Genomic DNA, 15,315 nt, shown 5'->3' with positions numbered 1-15,315 from the left:
TCTTGATGTCATAAGCATATGGGTTGGCCTATCAACTTGGGCAAGTTGGGCGACCACGCTAGGCCCAAATGCCAAAGGGCCCCCATTTTTTATTTCTTATATTAGTTATACAGTATTAGCCCATTCGATTTAAGCATGTTGGACCGATTATTCAAAACCCAATACGCTTATCAGCTTAAAGCAAAGCTTCAACCCAGAAAGTGAAGTAGGAGGAGCGCTGCGTGAGATGAGTGATTCCGATTTTTAGGGCACAATAGATCATCAACAATCGATTTCTATGGAGTATGGAAAATCCAAACGTTTTCTCCATATCCCATAAACAACGGTTAGTTGTATTTCTTCTATTTCTTATTCAAATTTCAACCGAATCGATTTCTATTCCTTCTGATTTTATGATTTTGTCCACAACAACTTACAACCATCTGCCATCGTATATGGTACTAAAATCGATAATGAATTAGGTAATGAATCGAGAGCTTACTAATATTTACTTCTCCATTTCAGTTTTCACGATTCCTGAAACTCGATTATTGCCTATCTATATTCGATTTCCATTTTTTTCAAGAATAGTGTCGGACCACCAACGCATAAGAATCAACGATCACAGACTTCTATTGTCTTGAAATTGAGACGAAATTACCAGTAGAATATGAGTATCCCACCTTTTGATTGTGATTTGTGAATCACTGTTACTCTGTAAAATCAACTTTCTAGCCTTGAAATTTCGTATTCTTCTGTGATATTCTTTTTTATGAATCTTCCCTGATCTTCAGAATTTTATGTTGTGTAATTGTATAGAGTATGGTTCTTGTTGATATTCTAGGTTTCAAATTTTTTGATTCTTGCTGAGTTGGTTGAAGTTTCAAAAATTAGAAGGTTAATTACTATATTTCTTATTCTGAATTATTTTTATTAGAAGCAAACGAAACTTTCTCTCTATTGAGTGTAATATGACATTCTAATTATGATTTTTCCCTTTATGATTCATATTTTTATTTTTTTAGGTTTTTAGAAGATAGAGGTATAAAACCTTTACTGCTTGAGTTTCAAAATTCATTAACCTTCTGGTCGACAAAGTTATTTATCAGGATGTTGTAACAGCCCAAAAATCATGACAAAAAATATCATATTTAATTATCAAATAAACCATAGTCATAAAATCATTTTGTCCAAAAATATAAGTCATCGTATCTAATTAGAGTATCAGATCAAAACACATGTCAGTATATCAGAGTAAAACATCTCAAGCTAAACAAATGGTGTGTGCACTGCCGTCATCCCAAGCTCTTTATCTTTGCTACCGGAAGTACCTGAAACCAAAATTGAAAACTGTAAGCCAGAAGCTTAGTGAGTCTCCCCAAACTATCAGTACCAAAATTACATTTAGTCAAGACCCAATAATCCTTCTTAAGGTAAAATTACCATTTTAACCCTGATCTAATTTGATCCATGCCTAAGGCCAAAAACCATAACATGAAAGGCCCAATACTAGGTAGACTTCCCAAGCTCACTAATGGCCCACCAATGGCCCAATTTTCTAAATTGGGCCCAACCCAATATGGGTCTTACTAAAAAGCCCCATGATTCCTGGTCCAATAATAACAATTCTCTAATGGCTCAAAGGACCAAGCCTATTGGGCTCATTAAAGCCCAACTACAAACTGGGCCCTCTAAGTCCCAAATTCCAAACTAGGCCCACAAAGGCCCAACCCCAACTCTTTAGGCCCAACTGGGAAATTCAATCAGATTAGTTTACTCATGGCCCAAACCAGAAAGCCCAAACCCCAAACCTAGTTCAAGACCAAAAGCCTAAAAGTCCTCTGGTGACACGAACGCTGGGCGTTCCCTTATGGAACGTTGGGCGTTCATCACCGGACCATCCGTCGGGACACAAGGCTGGAACACATGGCATTCCCCATCCTAACGCACGACGTTCCTGGCTAAAAACCAAAAACACACAATGACTTAATACTTTAAGTACAAAGATCAAATCTTCAAAATAGCTTCCTATCGGAGTCTTAATCCATAAAGTCCTTGACTTGGCACCTTTGCATGGCCCAAAAAGGACCCAAACATCAATTAAGGCTTCCAATCCATAAACCAAGACCCAAAACCTTTGCATGGTTGGTCCTCAACCATCAAGTTACCATTTGTATGAATCTAACAACTTAGAAACGTGAGTATCTTCAATCCTAGGTTCTTGGAGTATCTCAAACTCCCAAAGAGCATCCATATGATCATAAGAAGCCCAAACCAAGCCCTAATCTAGATCTTAAGCTGTAAGATAGCAAGATAGAAACTTTATACCTTCTGAGGCTTGAAAATGAGCTATAGAACTTGATCTAAAAGCTCTTCCTTGATCAATAAGACTCCAAGGTGGTCATTATTCTTCAAGAACTCCAATATACACTCAACGATGGTCTTCCAATCTCACACACTCATAATTAGGATTAGGGTTTCGAAAAGAGGTTTAAGGTACAGTGGAGGCTAAGAGAATGAAGAACCTTGGGTCTTAAGTTGTTTAAATAGTGCACACTTAGAGTTTTGAGTGCAGACGGAGAACGCTCTACGTTCCTCCCTGGAACGCCCCGCGTTCGTCTTGGCCTCCGCGTCCAACTTCATTCACTAAACGTTGATCGTTCAAGATATGAACTCCCCGTATTCGAGCCTTGCCCCCAACACCAACCTAGCGATTAAAGTCCTAGGCTCGAAAAACTTCCATACTTAATTGATTCAAGCTTATGCATGCCATATGAATCTTATAATTCCGGAGGTGTTACAAGTCTCCCACACTTAAACTAGACTTCATCCTCGAAGTCTGCCACCGCAAATCCCTTTGGATATCGCTCGCATGCCGCTTCTGTAGGCCTCACTACCTTATATCAGATGTCACCCCTACAAGGTGAATCCTTAGGAGCACTATCACCTTGATAAAAACTTGAGTACATAACTCTCACCAACAACCGACAATTCTAATAAGAATAACCTTCCCGAGATAACCGAACCCAAACCAAAATTCCAACCCGAAGAAAACAAGCCTTGAACCCCCATAAAACCGCCTTTGCCTATCCGAAATCTGAAATCTATAGCAGTCTGTCTCCCTGACAAACTGCCCACGCATAACCATCTACAGGACAGTTATACTTGATACAAGGCTCAGATAATCCTTCGAGTAGAAGATTCATCCCTGTAATGGTTAGACTCAGACGAGAGCTACACAACAGGGTCAAATTAATTACTTTGAGATTATTTAATCCAACTGTAAGTGTCTTCGCTCTTTCGATCTGCAAGCTACCCCACACACAAGAATCCTCACATCACTACTTCTTCCTGAACATCCTGCTGCCTCTTATCTACTTTCCGAAGGAACTGAGACCTCCCAGGTCCCAACTTATCTGTCAACTATCTGGAATACTGGATTCCCACATGGTTGCTGAACCACCGAATACCCTCTTAGTCTCTCCCTGCGAATTTTGAAGAAAACTTCGGCTACTGAGACTTCCCTATCCGTATTGCCACTCTTGGCTCTATAAATCCTGGGATCCGTGACACCCATTCCTTGACCCAATGGTCACTGTCAGGTCCCACATGCACTGCTATATGCACACGGACCTCGCCCACGGGTCCTACCCTAACTGTATCACAAAGCGGCCTTGCCCATAGGTCCCACCTATCTAGGGCTACACAGGCCCAGCTCCATCTCAAATTCCCACTACCTATCCTTTCCTGATTCTGATCCTATTGTGGCTTTTCCACGATCTTGCGAACTGACCCACCCGGACCTAGCTTATCTGACTGAACCTGTAAATGCTACGACTTATCCTGTAGTCTAACAACACTTCCTCACACTATATGCCTGCATGAAGAATGCAACGACTACCCTGCAGTCGTACAACACTTCCATGCTATGTGGCTGCTAGTGAATGTTACGGCTATCCCGCATTCTTACAACACTTCCCACGCTAACTCAACCGCTGACCATGGTCTTACTGATGATTACCAATCTGAACATGTCCAAAGTCGAGCACTCACGCAGTCTAGCATCCTGACTGAGCTTGTGTCTTGACGGGAATTCCCAACCTGATTACCCAACACCAACTATCAAACACTAAGAATACGTGAACCCAATGTTGGGGATGTTTCCCAAACTCCCAACGCACACACTCCTTGACCCAAACATCCACTTAGGCCGTCTTCCTCCCCAATGGAAATTCAAACTCATCCTATTTTCACATCTACTTCTGTTCCTGGTGTCACACCCCCAAACCGGAACAACGGAAACGTTTGGGGGTGGAGAACGTCATGTGTAGTATCACAACAATTGCATCATAGTAATAAAAGTAAACACAATCGTTACATTAAGATATGAATATATACATTCTGTTTGAAACATAGTTTATATACATCAAAAGTAACAAAAATATAAAGACGAGACTCTGTATGCTCCGTCTTCTCAAAAGTCAGCGAGAGTACCTGTTTACTGATGTCTTGAGAATACAAGCGATTTTGAAAACATATCAGCATAAAGCTGATGAGTTCATAAGAATGTTTTTGTAGTGAAAACCTGTAAAATGTGTGTATGTTTACCAAGAAAATCCAATATTGTCTAACATATATGCTCGTTACTGTATTCTGTTTCAAAAACCCTGGTTACCACCAGTATGTTTCGTTTGAAAACCCTGGCTACCACCATTATGTATAGTATATTTCGTTTGAAAACTCTGGCTACCACCAGTATATATAGTATGTATCATTAGAAAACCCTGGCTACCATGTATAGTATGTTTCGTTAGAAAACCCTGGCTACCACCAGTATGTATAGTATGTTCCATTTGAAAATCCTGGCTACCACCAATATTTATAGTAGTTTTATTACTTCAAATAAAACCATGTATCATATCCCTGGAATACCCTCCAGTGTAATGTGTAGTAGTTCTATTATTTAAAATAAAACTAGTGAAGAATGAAATCCCGTAAACAAAGGTTAGTTTATACTATTGTGAGTTCGTATAACCATGCTAATTATGACTGATGACCTGAGCGGCGTTTCCTCAGGCATCGTATGGTATGATGTTTGTCACCCCAAGCATGCCTTCCTAACTGTAGCTAGCAGTTTAGGTGTGAGATTGTCAGTCCCGAATAGATCTACCCATAAATCTCAAGCTCTCCCTCCAGGAGACTCTGGCTATACTGAATGTTGAGGATTTTACCAATACCCCGAAGGGTACAAACGAAGAGATGTCTCACAATCCTGTATTAACTAGTTTACGTGTTGTTCTGTATCATGTTCTCATCATCAAAATCGTTTGTATACTTGGTAGAGTATGAATAATTATACTTAAAATAATTATTTAGTGTTATACTCTTGTTATCTGAATGTAATAAAGAATATCATAAACTATATCTGTCATAGTTTATATGATTGACCAAGTAATTAGTTTGCATCGTTAAAACTGGTAATGAATTCCCCAAGCAATACCTATTATAGTTTGACTGAAATGTTATGTTCATGAATTGTTCTGAAAACTATGCAGTTATGTTTAGAAAACGTCCCTTATGCTCCACATTATACAAAAGGGATAAAATATCTATATATTTTATGAAACTCGTTGGACTGTATTAATTGCATAAGTTTTGTTGAAATCCTTTTTGTTTCAGTTTACAATATCATTTATGTTTGCCTTGTATTCCCCCCCCCCCCCCCCCCCCCCCCCCGGTGAAAACGTTTAAAAACCATAAAAGCATAGGGGTATAAACTCACTGTTTGTTGTGTGCAAGCGTTTAACTGGAAACAAAGACCCTCGAGTTGTTGTACGTGGCACTTAATGGAATCCTAATATCAAATAAATACATATATGTATCCAAATTAGCGATTTCGCTAGATAAAGTGCTAGAAAAACACTTGCTTTTGGTTAAGGAATGTTACCGGGACTTGATCGGATCGAGGAAACGGGTTTTTCACCACTTAAGAGGTGTGCACGGCCATGAACAGGGGTTTACGGCCGTGAAGGGTGGTTTACGGCCATACAGGTAGTTTACGGCCGTGAACTCCTCTTTGAAGGGTTTATGGCTTCTATAGATTTGAAGTGTGTACGGCCGTATACTCAAGAACAAGGATGTTTGATTTCGAAGAAAACATGTTCCACATGCTCCAAATCGGCACCAAGTGATGATTTTTGGAAGATTGAGGGTGTTTTTGAGAGTTTACAGTCAAGAGTCTAGAGAGAGAAAGAGAGAGTTTTCGGACAAGAAGGTTCAAATGAAGGTAGGGGTCCCGTATATATAGGCTGGGGGTATGGTCGGTGGAGGGGTCCACCTGGCACAAACCGCAAACGGGTTTACGGTCGTACACGAGTTTACGGTCGTAAATTCGTTCTGGCCGCGAACATGATGTTTTATGAGAAAAGTTCGAGTTTTCGTGTGATTTCTGGTTTCCGACTCGTATAAAATATTATTTACATAAAACGTAAAAAATTTCCAAACCAAGGAATTTGACGGAAATCCAATAAAATTCAAATTTATTAACGGAAATCGGTTAAAGATAACGGAAAAAGTTTCGGGATGTCACACCTGGCTACCTGAACGATTCTCCCCCACTTTAATTCAACTAACATCTTATAGCACACACGACTGGAAGGATTCCCAATCCTTCTTACCATTCAATGATCTATCTACTAGAGACCAATGCTTACTAATATTGGTGTTCCCAAAACTAACCAACACTAAGTAGTATGACTTTTGAAGACTAACGGAACACCTCCCAAGTTCTAATTACACTTGCTAGAGCTACCGCATCCTGAGAACCCACTATATAAGGAGACGACCTCATACAAGTCACACTACTACTCTAAGACTCATGGTATGCAGATGGCATATAACCTGAACATAATCAGGAAGTATAACTCCAAGACAAAATTACTCATATAGATGCAATACAATAGCAATAAAATCATAAATAAAAACTAATAGGAAAGAAAAACATATGCACCTGCAACATCGGAAGCTGCTCGTGCCTCTTCTGTAGTCAACTGGAAAGCCCTGCTCCTCGCTGCAGGCGCCTCTGCGCAGCCCTGACGCCTGTCAGTAACCCTCAATTTCGTAGGGGTAGGTGCCATCACTTGTCTCACTGCAGACGAACTCGGACATTGGGCCTTCTTGTGGCCCCGCTGACTGCAATGAAAGCGGATTAGGTCTGATCCCTAGGTGGTAGTAGCAGTACAATCCCTGCTATAATGACTAATCCGGCTGTACTTGAAATAGATAGAATCACCACCACTACTACTCCTACATGCACCCTCATGTGTCCTGTCGCACTTGCCACAGTGTCTATGATCCTCATGACCCCTCAATATAGGATCTGATACCTTGGGCCTCTTACCTGACCCCGTAGATGTCTAAACCTCGTCTGGCTTCCTCTTCTTCTCCGCCTCTAAGTCGATCTCCTTCTCCCTGGCTCAAGCGATCATATCCTCCATCATCTTGCAGCTGGACCGACTCACAAACTACCTGATGTCGCTCTTCAGCATCTCGTGATATCGGGCCTTCTTCATCTCCTCGTCCGCTATATACTATAGAACAAGAAGGTCCCTCTCCCTCAACTTGGTGGTGATCTCCGCCACCATCTCTGTAGTCTGTCGGAGGTCCTGGAACTCCCATGCTAGCTGTTACACCTCAATCACTGGTGCAAACTCAGCACTGAACCTGGATGAGAAGTCACTCCATGTCATTACATCAATAATGGCATTGTCTCCAATAACATGTCCAACTTCCTCCCACTAATCACTTGCTCTATCCTTCAGAAGATAGGAGGCAAGTCGAACCTTGTCCCCCTCGGGACACCGGCTAGTACGAAAATCGTTAGCGACATCTTCCAACCACTGACTGCTAGCAATAAGGTCCTTAGCCCCATGATAGTTTAGAGCTCCACAAGCTCTGAACTCCTAGAATGTCATCGTGCATGCCCCCATCATGGCCTCCATCTCAGTGCAAAACGCACTCAATCTCTCATCAAGAATCTCCAAGATACCCTCATTAACCGTACCGAAGATCACAGGAGTCTGGTCAATGATACTACATGTAATCTCAGCTGAAATAAACTCTCTCATCTGATCATCAAGCTGCCCAGCTCCAAAGCCCGAGCCTGGTCCCTCGCCGACACCAAAACTGCCGACTGGTCTAGTATGCACTGTCACCATGTTATAACATATCATAAAAACCATCAGAATACTCATCACTATCAAGGGATCACACAAACTACAAGTTTCCTGGTTTTATCTCAGCCATCTTTGACTCGAGTACCGATCCTCTGCTTTCATTAGTACGGGTCATATTGTTGGATTAGTGTCTAAGTCTGTAACTATATTTGGTAAGTACTTGACCCAGTTGTGCATGCTCCCTTTAGGTTGCCTTCACCAAAGCAACTTGACAGGTTGATTTATGAATAGAGAGGTTAATATGGTTTATTAATATATTATATGATAATATATTAAAGGAGAAATCATATAGTTTAATTAATATTAGACAAGAATTAATTAAGAATTAATTTTGTGGCTAAAAGACATTAATTAAATATCGGGGACTTAAACTGTCAAAAGTGTAATAGTTGAATATTGGGCTGAGGAGCCTCATGGATTAGGCATGGACAAAATTAAGGATGTGTGCATCCTAATTTCGGCCATAAGGGCCCTATTCCAGAAGTTTTCTTGGATTTCTTAAGGCTTAAGTTGTCCATTAGGGTTTTGACTGAAACCCTAGCAGCAGCAGTATAAATAAGACCCCAGAGCATCTAATTTTCGGCCACTTGAAGCCTAAGAGCATCCATAGCTAAAATTGTGCATCTCCCCTCTCTCCAATATCATCATCTTGCTTGTGTGGTGTTTGTAAGCCATTATAGGAGTGACATTTGTGACTCTAAGCTCCAAGACAAGAAGATTCAAGCCATTGTTGAAGAGGTAATCATCTAGATCTGTTTTCTTATGTCAATTTTGAAATATGTATGCTAGATCTGGGGTTTGTAAGTCTTGGATGAACTGCATGTACAATAGACAAACCTAGATCCAAGCTTTAAGGTTTGCATGAGCACATAGGATGTTCTTTTGTATAAAACCCATCAGTGGTACAAGAGCCTTGATTGGTTTCTTTTGTATTGATGCCTTGTATGTTCATCTTGCTAAAAAAAAATCATTTTGGCCTCTGCCCGACCTGACTCGGCGAGTCACTAGCTGGACTCGACGAGTCGGCCAGACTCGGCGAGTCCAGTTAGTTACTCGGAAAGTCGGGGAGTCAGGCAGAAGATTTTTGGGATTTCTTGTTGTTTTGCTGAAGGATAATTACCAAAATCGTTTTTTACAGATAAAATCCGAATTTTATTGTTGTTATATGATTATCCCTACCAAAACAAAAGATAATTACCAATTAATTGAATAATAAATTCCTTATATGATAATAATTGATTATTTAAATTATTTGATGAATTATCTTGTGAATAAAATGGAATAGGTCAAATTTAGATAATCATTAAATTAAATGTTTAATTTTAAATTATTTTCTATTTGATCCTATGTGTTTTGAAAAGTTCAAAACTTGCCCTCAAGTTTTGAAAATTAAAATTTTTGATTAAAAGTTTAATTTGAATTAATTTAAATTTCAAACCCTAGAATTTTACAAGTTTAAAATTCAACTTTATACTTTATTTATTATAAGATCAATATATATATATATATATATATATATATATATATATATATATATATATATATATATATATATATATATATGTATGTATGTATGTATGTATGTATAACTTAAACTGCTAGTCTTAACATTAGTAGGCCTCATTCACGAAGCCGATCTATAAGATGGGTATATGATTATAGCCTATAAAATAGCCGTTTAATGGGTGTCCACTCTCACCCACAGCTTCCTTGATTGGTGGAGGGTCGTTAGCCGAACGGGTAGGATAGAGAAACCCTTTCCTCATTAAAAGTATGATGAATTTATAAAAGTAACTAAATGTTTTACAAAATTCCTAATCTTAGTTACTTTAGGCAAAAGTGAAATTGATGCAATTCCATGAAATTACACTTTGTACCCTTGCTAAGACGTTAGTGGAGCATGTGTGGTTAACTGGCACACTAATTGGGCTCTAAGCAAAGGTGGAAAATGGTGACTCAATGTTTCTAATAGTTCGATGGAGCGTGTGTGGTTAACCGGCACATCGAATAGATGATTGTAACAATGAGGGCACCATGTACATTTGCATAGTTATTCACACCCGCTTTGTGATCCTCAGCATCCCAGTCACAAACTTGAGGGGCATGTCGAGATTTAAACATGCCATTTAAAATTTCAATGAATCTCAAAAGATCTAGGAGTTTTCATTACATTTAAAACTTAATCTCTTTTTTGTTTTTCATGGTGGAAAATTAGTGAATCGTCATTCAATTACCTTCCAATTATTTGCATGTTAGATTACGGCATCCCTATTCTAATTTGTAAATAATGTTGTTGGATCCTAGCCCTAATTTCTCATTTGGGAGTTTAATTGGGGATTCATTTCTAATCAAACTTGTCTCATTTCTATTTCAGATGTCGAACGTGAACAACAATGCTTCCGGTTCAAATTCCTTCGTTGTCACTCATGAACTTGTATGGGAGAGTGGTCTTTAACGGGTCCAATTTTAATGATTGGATCCGCAACATCCGAATGGTTACTTATTATGAAGACAAAGAGTATGCCGTCGATGAAAAGCTAAAGGAAATCAACCTCAACACTACCACTGCCGATGATCTCGCTGCCTTTGAGGCCCATGAGTGATGCCACAAAAGTTCATTGCATCATGCTAGTGACTATGACTGCAGAACTCCAGAAGTCCTATGAGGACATGTACCCCTATGAGATGCATCAAGATCTGCTGGACCGGTACCACCAAAGCGCTAGGCAAGAAAGGTGCGAGATCATCACTTCGATGATCACTGCCAAAATGGGTAATGGAGAGTCCCTTACCGCTCATCTGCAAAAGATGCAGAGATATGTTGATCGCCTGCTAAAGTTAAATGTTAACTTTTATGAAGAGCTGGAAATCAACATCATCCTTCACCCATTGCCTCCTTGCTACAAGCAGTTCCGTATGAACTATCACACGAATAAGGAAGAGGTCACTTTGAGCAAGCTTCAAGCCTTGCTAAGGATTGATGAGAGAAATCTCAAAGATAAATCTATTGCATCGACTCCTACTCCTGCTGCTACCCCAGTCTCGGCAAGGAAAAGGTAAGAAGAGGAAGGCTCCCTCGATGAGCAACCACAAAGGAAAGTCCCAAGATGGTACCTATTCTAGTGGAACCAGGGTTGGTTCTGCTAAACCCAACTACAACCCTAAGGAGGCAGAGTGCCACCACTGCCACAAGATAAGGCATTGGAAACAAAGCTGCTCAGAGTATCTGCAAGCAATCAAGGATGGAAAGATCAAGCCTTCCTTCGCAGGTATTTACACTATTAAATCTAATGATTCATTGCATGCTATTTCTTGGGTTCTTGATATAGGATGTGGTTTTCACATTTGTTCTGATTTGCAGGCGCTAAGAAGAAATAGGGATGTGGAGCATGGGAAGATAAACTTGATCATGGGGAATAGAAGATCGTCACCTGTCACCACGATTGGAGTTTACTCTTTGATGCTTAGTAATGGATTAGGATTAGATTTAAATAATTGTTGCTATTCGCCAAATATGGCAAGAAACATCATTTCTTTTCATGGTTTACATAGATAAGGATTTAGATATTAATTTGATAATGAAAAGGGTTCTATTTATGCTTATTTTAATGGTGTTTTCTATTTTGAAGCATTGCCTTGTAATGGAATATATGAAACTGTGATGATTATAGATAATTTAGGAAATGATGTGTTGTGTATCGATTCTTCCAATAGTTTGGATAAAGCATGCTTGTGGAATTGTCGTCTTGGAAATGTCAACAAGAAACGCATAGCCCAACTCCAAAAGGATGGAATGTTGGAGTCATTCGACCTTAGGAATAATGACGTGTGTGAGTCTTGTTTACTTGGAAAGATGAACAAGTCACCCTTCACTAGAACTTGTGAAAGGGTGAGGGTTTATTGGATCTCATACACACCGATGTGTGTGGTCCCTTTAGATCCACCATAAACGATGCGAACCGCTTCTCTGTGACGTTCACCGATGATTATAGCAGATATGGGTATATCTACTTAATCAAGAACAAGTCAGAAACTTTTGAAAAGTACAAAGAGTTTAAACAAGAAGTGGAGAATCAGTTGGGCAGAAAAAATCAAGATGCTTCGATCCGATCGAGGTGGAGAGTACCTAAGTCTTGAATTCCAAGACTACCTCAAGGAATGCAGAATCGTTTCACAATTGATGCCACCTAGGTCACTACAGTTGAATGTTGTGGCTGTGAGGCGTAATCGAACCTTGCTAGACATGGTTTGTTCCATGATGAGTCGTGCTTCGCTACCTATCTCATTTTGGGGGTATGCCATAAAGACTGCTGCCCATATCCTTAACTTAGTCCCTACCAAGAAGGTTTCCAAAACACCTCATGAGATGTGGACAGGGAAAGCTCCCTCGTTGGCACATATCATGGTTTGGGGTTGTGAGGCTTTCATAAGACGAGAAACTCATGAAAAGCTTGAACCACGTAGTTAGAAATGTATTTTCATCGGCTACCCGCAGAAGTCTTTTGGTTATGTCTTTTATAGACCGAGTGACAATGTTGTATTCATCGCAAGGAGAGGGGTTTTCTGAGACTGAGAACTCATAAGCCAAGAGGACAGTGGGAAGCAAAATTTTTTTGATGAGATTCAAGAGTTGAGTGATGAAGGAACCTTTAACGCTAGCACTCAACCCGAGGAGGAAGCTCCGGTTAAACCAATTGACAAGTCCTTACCTCTTGGTCGTTCTGAAAGAGTTAGGGTTCAAACCCAGTTTTAAGCTTTTCATATTACTACAGAAGGGGATACGTTCATTAGTGATAGTACACTAGTGAATTTGGATGAACGTAACAGCTATAAGGAAGCCATGGCAGGCTCGGAGTCTATGAAGTGGAAAAAGGCGATGGACAACGAGATTCAGCCATGTACGGTAACCAAGTTTGGAGCTTGGTTGTTCATGTGCTAGGTTGTATGACGGTCGAGTGCAAGTGGATCTTCAAAAAGAAGACCGACATGGATGGGAATGTGTACACTTATAAGTTGTGAATGGCTTTACTCAAACTCCCAGAGTTGACTATGATGAGACCTTTTCACCATTTGCAAAGATAAAGTCTATTAGGTTGATGTTAGCCATTGGTGCGTTTCATGACTATGAGATATGGCAGATGGATGTCAAAACCGCTTTCCTTAACGAAAAGGTGGTTGAGATGTTTACATGAATCATCCAGAGGTTTTTGTCAATACGAAGCATCCAAATAGAGTGTGTAAGCTTGAGAAGTCCATTTATTGACTGAAACAAGCATCTCACAGGTGGAATCTTTGTTTCGGAAATTCAAAGAGTTTGGTTTTCTACGAAATGAGGATGAATCATGTGTATATGTCAAAGCCAGTGGGAGTATAGTAAGCTTCCTCGTATTTTATGTCGATGACATACTACTCATAGGAAATGACGTCCCGACACTGCAGGAAGTCAAGTCCTGGCTTGGGATGTGTTTCACTATGAAGGACCTCAGAGAGGCTGCCTATATTTTAGGAATAAGGATAGTGAGAAATAGAAGTAAAAGACTAATAGGACTTAGTTAGAATACTTACCTGGATAAGGTACTAAAACATTTTAGTATGGAGAATTCTAAGAAAAGGGAGTTACCAATCCAAAGTAATGCTAAGTTGAGTAAGACTCAAAGTACGAGTACCGAAGGGGAGATAGCAGAGATGAGCCGAGTACCATACACTTCCACAGTTGGCTCGATTATGTATGTTATGACTTGTACTCACCCTGATGTGGCCTTCTCTTTGAGCATGGTCAGCAGATATCAAGGGAACCCTGGCAAAGCACATCGGACTGCAATCAAGAATATTCTTAAGTACCTTTGGAGGACCAAGGAATGGTTTCTAGTCCTTGGTGTGAATGATAACATAAAGGTGAGAGGGTACAGTGACGCCAATTTTCATACCAACAGGGACAACTACTATTCGCAGTCAGGTTGGGTCTTTACCCTTAATGGAGGAGAAGTGACTTGGAAAGTAGGAGAATGTAGCTGATTCAACGTGCGAATCAGAGTACATTGCAGCGAGTGAAGCGTCAAAAGAGGCAATATGTTTGGAGAACTTCATTGGACACCTTGGAGTTATGCCAACTATACAGGAGCCTATGGAAATTTTCTGTGATAATCAAGGAGTGGTTGCCATGACCAAGGAACCAAGGGATCATGGTAGATCTCGACATATCGATAGAAAATATCATCTTATTCGACATCGGGTAGAAGAAGGACTCCTCGTAGTGAAGAGGGTATCATCGGAGGATAAACCAACAGATCCGCTTACGCAGGGACTAAGTAGGGTTAAGCACTTGCAGCACGCTAGGAGCATTAGGTTGAAGGACGATATTAGTTTAGATTAGATAGTTTGAAACGTGTAATAGATAAATGTAATTAACATTTGATGATTAAATAAAGGAGTGTTATTTATAAGTAAGGTTATTGTCTTATGTTAATTGTTTACCTATTGTTTCATTTTGCATGTTTTGACTTCTTGAATAATTAAATTATTCGAACGGTCCACAGTCGTTCATATGTTGGAAGTAGGTATGAAAGAAGATTGTCATGAATTGGTGTGTAGATTGTCTAAAGTGTATTAGAAATAGCAAAGGTTTGTTGCAACGTTCATGAGTGCTTATGAATAAGATTTGAGCATTGGAATAAACTCACGCTTACTGGAATCACTTCATGGAATTTATCACAAGTGATCGTAAGACGATAATATCATATGGTCTTAAAACCTAGATATATGGTTTATTGTTTGCTAATTGGTTGTGCATTGATAATGCGTAAACACATCAGTAATGTATTATTTGATTAGTGAATAGTAAATACATATAAGTCGAAGTTTATCTATTCCTTTTATCCTAAGAGGGTAAAAGCAATATCAAGGCCCCTCGATGATTTGGTTTGACTTATGTGTCGGGCCCGATCAGGACTGAATTGATGTGTTCAATTAATTTCTATGTCAGAAGAATCAGAGATCGAGAAACAAACTGCTGGACAATAAGTATGACTATGTTCCATGTGATTGTATGCACGATATCTAGAACAGAGGACTATACGATCCCTTATTTGAAGGACAAGTTATT

At 39.7% G+C, this 15,315-nt stretch overlaps 1 long non-coding RNA gene across 1 annotated transcript; it reads left to right on the top strand.

Annotated features, from left to right (window-relative positions):
- Window positions 1–150: 150 nt before the first annotated feature.
- LOC145006113 (uncharacterized) lies at window positions 151–839 on the top strand. Its single transcript, XR_013662796.1, has 2 exons — window positions 151–325; window positions 505–839. It is a non-coding gene; the product is annotated as an uncharacterized LOC145006113 (long non-coding RNA).
- Window positions 840–15,315: the final 14,476 nt, after the last annotated feature.

Source organism: Lactuca saligna, chromosome 7 (genome assembly GCF_052625555.1).
Source record: "Lactuca saligna cultivar CGN05327 chromosome 7, ASM5262555v1, whole genome shotgun sequence".
NCBI classification, from domain to species: Eukaryota; Viridiplantae; Streptophyta; class Magnoliopsida; order Asterales; family Asteraceae; genus Lactuca; species Lactuca saligna.
The sequence above is the reverse complement of the archived record's forward strand: the minus strand, read 5'-3'. Positions and strand labels throughout refer to the sequence as shown.